Source organism: Cygnus atratus, chromosome 4 (genome assembly GCF_013377495.2).
Source record: "Cygnus atratus isolate AKBS03 ecotype Queensland, Australia chromosome 4, CAtr_DNAZoo_HiC_assembly, whole genome shotgun sequence".
Taxonomy (NCBI): Eukaryota; Metazoa; Chordata; class Aves; order Anseriformes; family Anatidae; genus Cygnus; species Cygnus atratus.
In genome coordinates, this window is record NC_066365.1 from 7,533,600 (window position 1) to 7,544,002 (window position 10,403).

The 10,403-nt window shown below is 41.2% G+C and overlaps 1 long non-coding RNA gene across 1 annotated transcript; it reads left to right on the forward strand.

Moving 5' to 3' along the window:
- Nucleotides 1–39: 39 nt before the first annotated feature.
- LOC126913287 (uncharacterized) lies at nt 40–6,795 on the forward strand. Its single transcript, XR_007708191.1, has 4 exons — nt 40–146; nt 242–330; nt 4,871–5,011; nt 6,088–6,795. It is a non-coding gene; the product is annotated as an uncharacterized LOC126913287 (long non-coding RNA).
- The last annotated feature ends 3,608 nt before the right edge of the window (nt 6,796–10,403 follow it).

A 10,403-nucleotide genomic window follows, 5' to 3' on the forward strand; every position in this document is an offset into this window, starting at 1 on the left:
CCGCTGTGCCGCCCTCCTTCCCTTCCCTTCCCTTCCCTTCCCTTCCCTTCCCTTCCCTTCCCTTCCCTTCCCTCACTTCTCCTCCCGGGGTCGCCCCATGGCGGCGCAGGGAGGTAACGGCCGCGACGGGCGGCCCTGAGGGGCAGGTAGGTGGTGGGGTTAGCCCACGGGGGTCCCGCTGTGCGTGCGGCCAGGTGCCCCCAAAATAACGAAAAATAAAAATAACTGGGGGTGTGTGGAGGTGCTGCCCCTGTGTGTCTTGCAGGTGGGCTTCTGGAACCGCAGCGACTAGCGACAGTGACAAAATCACCCAGCAAAGCGGTGGCAAAGGTAAGAGCAGAAACCGGGCTCCCGCATCCACACAATTAATTTGTAAAGAGCATTTATGTAAGGGATGGCGTTGCCATTCCTTACTCATCAGGATCCAAAGATGCATGTGCTGGACATTTTGTATAGCTTCGCTTGAAGCGTGCGCTTGAGTCAACTGCATGTGTTTCCAGCTCTGAGGAAGAAGGAGGCTCCTGGCCTTTAATCCTTGTGTTTTTCACCAGTGAGGCTGTATTTTCGGTTTGATTCTTTGGTCATAACTTCTTAAATTTCTTATTATGGCATGTGACTTTAGTCTGTCGGACTCTGTAGTCTATAATAATTCCTTGTGTTCGTAGCTCTCATTTGGAGGGAAAAAGCTGTCGCATTCAATATTCAGTAGGGCAGTAATTAAAATTAGAAAAATAGTCTGCAGAGTCACAGCAGTATTACCGGAAGAATTCTAGTTTTCTTCTTGGAAAGAGAAAGATTAAAGATAAATGATCTGTTTATATCACATAAAATCTTTGACTAATACTTATGTTATTATGTATTAGTCCCATCTATTCTCCCATTTACATGAGTTGATCTCAAAAAAGATACTACCTGTGCCTATAGAGCTAATCGTGTTTATGTTCTCTGAATATCAATGTCAAAACTATTCTCCGTATGTACTAAAATATCTCTAACATCAATGCGAGACACTTTTTACTGGTTTGTATGTCAAGAGGAAGTTGCTTTCTATAATGAACACAGCGAGATGTCTGTTGAGTAGGAGAATCACTGCAAAAGACTTCAGAGCACATATTTGCTAGATCCAGCCATTAGTGCTGGGATCCCACTCCTTGTTCAAATCTCTATTGTCTTCCCACTAGCTGGCAAGCACAGCCTGTTATTTCAGTCAAAACTGCAGGATCAGATTCTCTTGCGGTGTAATGAAGCCTGCTTCAACTTCACTTAGTTCAATGAAACGGCACTGATTTATTTCCTGATCTTGGTACACAAAATATTCCCATTTCCTGGCATCCAGATAACTTCCCAGACAGTGCAAATCAAAATCCAAGCTAGAATTTCAGGATTTTCTGCAGTTATACTGTGTTCTATTCCCTTTGGTGTTCTGGAACTGTTTTTTAATAATAATAATAAAAGCCTAGGCATAGAGGTTAAGTGAAAGTCTCAATTTACTAACTCCAAAACAAACAAACAAAAAAACATATCCTATTAGTTTATCAGAGTAAGTGTATTCACACAGATGTACTTGCTTTCATATGTCAATAGGTAAAAATGGACTAAGTAGTCCAGCTGGTTACAGGACCAAGTGACAGATAACACAGGATTTAATCCTGGTTTGCTGTGTGATAAAAACTTGCACTAGCACAATCAAACTACCAAAGGAATATCCTGTTACTGAATTGTAATTGCAGGTGGGCACTTGTCTTTGTGAATTCTTCTGACAATCCTTGCCTTCATTTCTCTAGCATCGATAATATTTGTATCAGCCTATTTTTTTGTAGAAAGAGAATAGTGTGAGTGAATTAGTAAATGTTCCTAGGAAACCTTTAAAATACAAAGATTACAACTCTTATTTTCTTCAACAGGTAGAAATAGCTATGTATTGATTTATGCAGCTCATGTTGTGCCAGCATTTAGGTCCAGATTCTGGAGGTAGGCTACCAATGACCAACCAACGTCATGAAGTATCTTTAAAGGACACATTCACAACCCGACTTCGCACATTCCAAGTCGAAACCATTATTAAAGTCATGGTTTAACCTTTTTAAAGCAGAATGTTATTGATTGGGCAGAATCACTCTTACATGATAAATGTTGCTAGCAGGTATTGCATTGTCTACAGCCCATGAAAAATCAGTGCTCCTTTGCCAAGTAACCAGCAAATCGAACTATCAAGCAACGTAGGACAGATGCCTTTGTACACCTGAGTTGGCACTTCATGCCATGTAAAGAACCCTAAGGAGCTGTAGGCATCGTTTACCTGGCTAAGCAGGGTTTACAAGTACTGTAAGTCACTGGCATGGTATAAAAAACCTGAAGCGCTCTGGTTGATCTGGTCTAGTGTACTCCACTCAAATGCCATCTTTTGCTTCGTGATGAGATTTCACTATAATCATCATTAGTAGTTTTGCATACTTCACTACATTTTATGAGTATTTAAATCACATTTAATTTCATGTCTGAGTATAACTTCACAAATGGGAATAAATTGTATCTCTCAGTACCCTTACTGGGATCATATCACTGTATGCTTGTGCTGATTTTGTAGCGGTTGACAATGATGCAGGTTAGGAAAATAAAAGAGGACCCCCTTTCTAGCTAGTAGACAGGGTTCCTTCTGCTACTTCGTTTCATTTATTTCCTGCATTTCTGAAGCTCAAAATAAAAGCATAGTGTTTCACTGCTTACTTGGAGAAGCCAATGATGCATAAGTTAATAATTTTTAAAATGTATGTAGTTAGAACAGTGAGCTCCCTCACTGAGGAACTGATGAAGTTACTTATCTGTTCTCCTCAGTGTTTGGAGATAACACAAACCACATTTGTGGATCAAGCTTGAATAGCAAATTCTGAAAGATTTGGCCTAAGATTTTTTTTTTGTTGTGATTTTAGGGCTTTTTAAACAGCCCTATCTTATTTTCCCCATACGAAAATTATATGGCGTATGTGGTGTTTCAGTGCTTTTGATTTCCCGATTTGGCCTTGATTTTCCAATTTGATAAGTGAACTGATTCACGCCTCCTGGAGGGCCCATCCACTGCCATTTCCCATTATCTGGTGGTACGCTTACTCTCACCAGGGAATTTCACTGACCTTTGCTGTGACCTTACTTGAGTACAGCTCTTTTTTCTCTGTCAGGCTTTTCATGTCACCTTCTAGCTGCCTGTCCCCCGGTGTCACACACAAACACACACAGAGGTGCGTGTGAGTTGGAAATTGTATAGCCCATTCGTGATCCTTGATTTATGTCCACGCTGTATTCCTGCTGTCCTCAGAACTCCTCCAAAGTGATGCAGGGCTGGGTGAGTGAGGTTAGCAAACAAGGGCAGGAGGAGAGGTCAGCAATGTCTCATGGGTCACATAGTCACTGCAAAAAAGCAGGCGCAGCTGGCAACTGAGACAGCTGCTGGTTAGGAAGAAAATGGCCACTGAATTTGACATTACTTAATTAAGAGAGTGCCTTAGCTCATGGATCCCCTTGTCACTTTGCTTCTGTACATTGTGGTAGTAGGGGGTGGGCAGTTGTGCTTTCCCACTGAAGCTCTTGGGTATAGTAGCGGTCTTCTGTTTAGGCTCATTGAAGACCCAATTAAATGACTCTTTGTTTAGTGATAGCTGAAACAATGAAAAAAATACCACCCAGGCACTAGACCACATGCAAATATGAACTATGGCTTGGCCAGATGGCACAGGCACTTACTGGGATTCCCATACCAAATGCAACAGTTCCATGTATCCATATGTGCATGTAAGAAAGAGAAATAGCAAAACCATCACAAATGCACACAAGGACAAATATTTGAAAGATGACTACAAAAAAAAAAAAAAGACTTTATAAACATTCTTTGTAAATTAACGGAGTTGCATTAAAGAAGTATCTGTCTCCGTTTTTTCCTTTTTAAAGAAAAATGATGTGGGATTTCAAAGTCTGCCTAATTCTGTGGGCCAAAAGATGCTGCAATTTATTGTAACCCCCTGAATCAATCTTGTTCCTTCCGTTAGAGGAGATGCAAATTAAGTTACTGAAAGGCCCACTGCAACCACAATTCATAATGGAGCAGGTGTATTCAGAGGCAGTTCCAGGAGTGTCTTCTCTAGTTGTGGTTGAAAGGAAGATCCTGCACATTCTTCAGTTTCATTATGTTTGAATAAGTAAATGCTGCCTTTTGCAGTGTTCATATAGTGAATCAAAATTTTTACTGTGATTTAAGAATGGTTTTCTCTGAATTCAAGAACACTTTTCTGGTATCCAATAAGCTTAGCAACTTTCAGTGTATGTATATGAAACCTGTTGTTTCTCATATAACAAGAACACAGGAAAACAAGTTACATCTTGTTTAATAAAATGATACTTTATAAAAAACATTGCTATTTAACCACCAAGTTAAAGGTTTTAAAGAGAACAAGTCCACCACTGATGATATTTGGAAGAATCCATAGATGTTTCTTGAGGTGAGAAAGACTTTTTATTCCGTAGTATGGTAATGTAAGAAAAGTCATGAAGTTCTGGTCCAGTGAATTCAACAGGAATCTTATACCGATATCAATGTGGATTTCATACAGCTTTTGTCACTGAAGTCAAGGTCATAAAGAAAAAGAATTAGCAGCAGTAAAATACTAACAATATTTTCTTTCCACTTTAGATAGCATGGACAATGCTTATGAGACATTACAATTTTTTTCTGTTTTTAGGTTTCAAAAACAAACTAAGATGATGAGATTAGTGATGTGAGTGATCTGATGCATTTCCACTCAAATCAGTGAGATACAGGTGTGAAAGTCAATTAGAACTTACGCTTGCATGCCTCTGACTTTGATGCCATGCTTTGCAGAATGAAACAGAAGTTCCTAATGGCTACTTAAATTCACACTGAAAACTGATGGAGCTCTGAAGTGTGCAAGGATTACTGAAGAGGCATTTAACACTTCTTTACTTCAGACCATTCTTTTGTTTCCTAAAGCAACGTCAAAAGGTATGATTTTGTGGATATAACTATGATATCTCTTTGCCTTGTGTGTTGATTTTCCTTTTAGTTTGAAGACGATGTCACTGGGCAAGGTAGCCATGCCACTTTGAGGATCTTGCTTATGTATGTCAATGAATTCAAAGAAAAGATTACTGTAATTCATAATCCTCTCATTGCTATAAGTTGCTGGATAACTTCTGTTGTCATCTTTAAAGGCATTGCACCTCTTTAACTCAACAAATCGAAGAAAAATGTGTACCAAATCACAACATGTGCTTACTTGTTTGCTTGGCCATGTTCTGAACTCAGTTGTACTATATTTATCTATCTTATTCAAAACTGTTAGTATGCATACCTGTCTTTTAGGGGGCTTTATATGGTTAATGCTGCATTCTCATAAGAAAAACGAACACAGCCATATGCAATATGACATCAGTATCATTTGGTGGTTACCACGCATTCACATTTCTTTTCAGTAAAATGATACTTAAGGCTCTAAAACATAGTTCTGTACGCTTGGTTCATTGAGAATGAAAACACAAAGTTAAACACAAACGAAGCTGAAGAGAAAATGATCAGCAAGGAAGAGGATTCTGGATGGATTATCTTTATCTATGTTAAGAGGCTTAAAGGCAGGATTAAAACAGAGGCAGTCAAAGCATGTGCATGGTTGCCAAACAAGTAAAATGGAATATCAGATCTGTCTGGCAGCATATTAGGCAAATATATAGGAAGGCTCATTAATTACCATATTCACGTTAAACAGTCTGTAAACAATTACTAGGAACCAAACATTATAAAGCATATAAAATCAAGAGCATGTCACAGGGCAAGAAAGTAATGCTTCTGAATGTATTGACATACCTTCTAAATGTACAAAATTAATAGATAACGTTCTTTTGCCACCATGAGTTAACATTCTACATTATACAGAGAATTATTTTTCTACTAGATTTCTGTTTTATCACTAGGAAGACATGCCCAAGTTATTTTCTTGTGAAATTTCTGTTCAGTATTTATTTTTAAAACAGTATTATAAAAGATTAAGAACGTCAATATATTTTTGTTGTGTTTTTATTTAGAGACACCAGGTGGCAGATAACACACTACTTCATTGAGGCCTCTCCCTTGATTAAATAAAAACCAAATCATAACACTAACGTGAATTCAATGGCAGAAAGAATGCAGCAGAAAACTTACTGTTCCAAAACATTTTGATGATAAACGATGACTATTCGGTGATCCACAAGGAAATATAGGAGAAGACAGCTTTATTGCTTCTCCTAGTAATAAAGAAACAGCAATCAAATATGATACCCTAAACCATCCTTAGGTATCGAATGTTATACCCTAAACTAACCTTGACTTGGAGACCATGGCCTCTCTTCAGGACTGTGTACTGATTTTGCTAGTGATAGATTTTTTTTTATTAAAACATTCACATACACACCCTCTGTCTGGAGTCCCATAAAGAAAATCCTTAGTTCTAAAGCCAAGGCTTTTGCCTGAGTACTTTAAGCCCTTCCTGGTACTTTTCTGCTGGCACAGAAAAAAAAAATCTGTGCACTTGGATTTACTTGCACTTCTAGAAACATTCTTCCAGAAACAGTCTCAGAGTACCACTGCCCCCATGGGAGTTAGAGCCAGGCAATTTTTTTTTGTCTGTTGTCAAGATATTGGAGTGACAGGAAGTCCACCTCCCCATAAAAAACAGTTTGGGTTTGGAAAAGCAGCTCTTTGGATCAATCCAATTAACAAACTCAATATTAGAAATGAAATTGTATCTGCAGAGATTAACATCAGGCCTAAAGAGGGAGATTTCTTATAGAAGAGTACAAAAAATTACTGAGTTGTTCTGTAGTTAACTAACCCAATGTTGGGTCAGTTTTACTAATAGTGAAATGCCAAGGAAAAGCGGCTTGTTCAGCAAGAGAAGAAGGTACAACATGTACAGGAGACTTCATTGCTTGTATGTAGATTGTACAAATGTTATGTCTAGATATAAAATACATGTGTTGGAAACAAAAGGTCTATACACGCTTGGATTATTAAGGAAGGGTTGAGAACACACAAAGAGGAGACGGCATAGGTAAACAGCAGGATAAGGAAGGTTGTTAGACACAAGAAGACATCTTTTAAAAATGTTCAGTAATACTCCAAGAAAAAAAAAGTAGAAGGAAACAGATTCCTGCAGATTAGATGTAAGAAAACAGTAAGATTGGCTCCTTCCAAAAGGAATCAATGCTAACAATAAATCTTTATTCGGTCATTAGAGACAGGAAGCCTTCCAGAATTCTGCTGTACGAATCGATAACCATGGTATTAACAGGAGTACTCAAAGAAAACATGCCATTGCAGAGAAGTTTATAAACTATTTGAGTCAGTTTTCACCAGGAGGAAACTGGAAACCTTGGTGAGAAACTCACCAGTAGTTTCACCTTGCTGGAAATGGAAGGGATTTTGAAGACAGTGTGGATAAATCTGATAAAATGAATGGTAAGAAACCATTAGGACCAGAGGGAAGTTACTAGCAGGTGTGTGTAACTACACTTCTAAAAATGTAACAATACCCGTTGTATGCAGGATGCCAAATATAACGTCAACTTTTAAAAAGAGTTGCATGGAAGATAGGGGGCCTGACAGGCTGGACACCTGGATAAGTATGATTGACTTGGTAGAATCCACATGACTTCATAGAGGAAAATTCTGCCTTACAAATGTACTGAATTCCCTGAAGTCAACCTGCATGTTGAAAAGAGTGGCTTGTATAGCCTCACTGCATGTACAAGGAACTCACCTGCTTGGAGCAGATAAGGGAATGCAAGCCTAGTTGCAGCACCTGGAGTATTTATTTCCAATCTCACATTACTTAACAACAGCTAAACAGCTGTTTTTCTCACCTATTCCCAACACCTTCCTTAAATACCTGTTTCTAAGTCATAGTGCTGAGTAAAGTGCAGCTCAGTCACTCTGAATGTTCCTTAACCTACTCTTTTCTTAACACTGTAATGTCTTAGTTCCTCTCTCTCATGAGACGAGCAATACTGTGCTAGTTCTGGAAAGTGATTTCAAGGAAGAGGGCTTTCAAAGGTATATTTCTAGGGGGAACTGAAAGCATTCTAACCACTATAATTACAAACCCTCCGTTCCTCTAGTTGTAGCTCCACTTCTAGGTTCCTGAGAAAAGGGATGCTGCATGAATGTGCATGAATGAACTTAGTCTCAAAGCCTGAAAACACCCTACTTGCTAACAAAGTCTAGCAGGCAAAGCAGAATGGACATGTGCAGATCCTATACCAGACTTTCTGTGACAGGAACATTTCAGAAGGAAAATGAAATCTCTCTCTCTGGAGGCTCACAGGAATTCTGCACTGCTACAGACTTTTACCATGGAACCAACTTAGCGCTCAGACATAGTGTTATCCCTCTCATACTGCTGTGTTTCTACTGTTCATCTGATTGGGTGTCATTTTTGATCATGAACAGCAGTCTAAAATATGGGCTCTGCTGTATTGTGTGAAGATCTTATTTCTAAAAATCGTTCCATTTAATTTTTAGACCCTCCTTGTAAATTAGGGGTGCTGGAACTTTGACATCTTTTGATCTCCTGTGAAACCATCAAAAATCTGAGCTGTGGTAGGTCTCATTTTGTGAGAACCTGAACCCTGCTATTTGCACACAGCAAAGCAATGTTTTTCTTCCACAGCGGTTGGAATAAATTTCTCAGGACTCCTAATTTATTTAATCAATGGCCAAGAAGGGTGGGGAAAATATAGCTGCTGCAACCCCTGTAGTTGTGGTTAGAAATACACTTCTAACTGGCAGTGGAATGGGACTGAGACAGCTAAAATAGCGGAACAAAAAGCAAAACATCAGCAAAATGTTAAGACCTTTCAGTTTTTAAATGAGAGCCCTTTCACCTATGTCTTCTCCTCTCTTTAAGAGGACCCTATCTCTAAGGATTCTGTATTTAGAGATATTATCTTCTGAGCATAGGAACAAACACTATTGCTCTCCCAGAAACATAGCCCTTTAGTAAACTAGCTTTATGGTTGTTACTGACACACAAATGCTGGATGTCAGCCTGCCTCTGTAGTTTCAGACACCAAGGGAAGATGACACATCTGTAAGGCAGCTCATGTGCAAGCATGACCTGCTAAAACCCAAACTGCTCGGTGGCCCACCAAGTGGTAGACATTTGGCTGGAGGACAGCATGCCCCAGTGTGCCTCACAGTGCTTTAAACTGCCAGAGGGGCTTACAGATACAAAGACCAATGTCCCCAGGAGGGCGGGAGCCGACTGGAGTTGTCCTTAAGCAACGCAGTGCCCTGGCAGCCCTTGCGCCTGTGCAGGCACGTCCATGGAGCTAGGCACGATTCCTGACACTCTGAATTACTGCGGAAAGTCTGTTTTGTGCCAGACAGAGACACATGTCTGCCAGCCGTGATTTTCTGTGCTTCATCTGCCAGCAAAGTGCTCAATTGGTAGCATTATGTGCCTGTGCCTTCCCCGCCTGCACACCCTGGGCACATTTCATTTCTGTGCTGGGAACAGAAGTGGATGGACATTGCTGGCTTCTGTTCCCGTGACACACGAGCTGGGGGGGACCTGCAGCATGCTTTGACCAAGTCCCTGATCTAGGTGATCGGACCAGGTGTCCAGGGCTTGCCAGCTTACTCTTAACCTTTAAGCATCCAGCACCCTTAAGTGTCAAACCTGGCTCATTCTTTGGGTGGAAAGCACTCCTCCCTTCCCTTCTCCAGCACACCTCGGCCTCTTCTCACAGGTAACTAGTGATAGGACTAGAGGGAATGGCCTGAAGTTGTGCCAGGGGAGGTTCAGGTTGGAAGTGAGGAGACATTTCTTCTCAGAAAGAGCAGTCAGGCATTGGGACGGGCTGCCCAGGGAGGTGGTGGAGTCACGGTCCCTGGGGGTGTTCAAGGACAAGTTGGACCTGGTGCTTAGGGACATGGTTTAGTGGGTGACATTGGTGGTAGGGTGACGGTTGGACCAGATGATCTTGGAGGTATTTTCCAACCGTAAGGACTGATTCAGTGAGCCCCACCATGTTGGTGCACATCCACCATGTGGAGGAGCAAAATGCAGAACAAAACAACGCACATTTGGCACATGGAACAAATGAGGCACGCAGAACAAGTGAGGCAGGCGATCCAAAGCACTGGGCTGGCCTCCGCTGAGCGATTTATAGCACCGGGCGCCTCAGCCTCTGCTCACGAAGCTCTCACCCCCCCCACCCTCAGCCCCCGGGACGCCTCCCGCCTCTCCCCACGCGGCAGCATGCGGGGGCTCCGCGCCTACAACTCCCACCAGCCACCGCGCCGCGCCCGGCGCCCGGCGGCGCCAGCCTTCCCCCCTTCCCCGAACGGCCGCCGGGCC